Genomic DNA, 1,090 nt, shown 5'->3' with positions numbered 1-1,090 from the left:
AGCGGCCCCATATATGGTGTTGTGTTACTGTGCTCCTAGCAGACTAATAACACACTGTTTTACAGCATTACCTAGTTTGTAATCTGAAATTTCCTCGGCTACAATGAAATTTAATTGTGTGCCTGATCTGACTTTGCGGACCAAACCACAGGGGCCAGAATAGGGAAAATGGCAGCAAGGAAATATGTCCTCATACATTTGAACTGGTCATTGGAAGAGTTTGACTGTCACTCTAAAAACTTCAGAGTTTATTCAGTAAGTATGATGAAGCATCAAAAGCACAAGAGGTAATGATATTGGCAGTTTAGAAAGTAAACTGAAAATCACAGAAAAGAAGAGGAGGGACAGAAAGAAGTCCAGAAGTTAGAAGTAATTGGAAACTTTTGCAATTCAAGACAGATAAATAGGACCTGAATGAGGGCAAGCACCATGAAAATTGGGAAAACATATGGATTTTTCCTGAGATACGCAGAGGTAAAAGGACTAGGTAACTTATTGAGTGTGTGGGATAGGGAACATCAATGATAAAGTCAAGGTTTCTGGCTCAGGTAATGTGTTAGCTTTCTATTGCTGCTATAATGAATTATCATAAATCTAGAGCCTTAAATAATACAATTTGTTCTCTTACAGTTCTGGGGGTCAGAAATCTGATATGTGTCTGACTGGGCTAAACTCAGACTGCTGCAGGGCTATGTTTTTTCTTTGAAGGCTCAAATGAAGAATCTGTTTTCTTAGATTTCCAGTTTTTAAAGGATGAGCATATCCTGGACCCCTGGCTTTCTTCCTCCATGTTCAAAGCCAGTAATGGCATATGGAATTTTTCTTATTTTTATTCCTTGACCTTTTTTGGGCAGGGGGTGGGGAGTGGGCAGGGATTATACATCTTTATGGTTCTCCATTTTTTTTTTTTTTTAGCACTGAGGATTGAATCCAGGGGTGCATAACCACTGAGCAACATCCTCAGCCTTTTTTTTTTTTAAAGAGAGAGTGAGAGAGAGAATATTTTTAATATTTTTTTTTTTTTTTTTTTTTTTTTTTAGTATTTGGCGGACACAACATCTTTGTATGTGGTGCTGAGGATCGAACCCGG

This window comes from Urocitellus parryii, chromosome 9 (genome assembly GCF_045843805.1).
Source record: "Urocitellus parryii isolate mUroPar1 chromosome 9, mUroPar1.hap1, whole genome shotgun sequence".
Classification (NCBI taxonomy): domain Eukaryota; kingdom Metazoa; phylum Chordata; class Mammalia; order Rodentia; family Sciuridae; genus Urocitellus; species Urocitellus parryii.
This window is presented reverse-complemented; position numbering follows the sequence as displayed.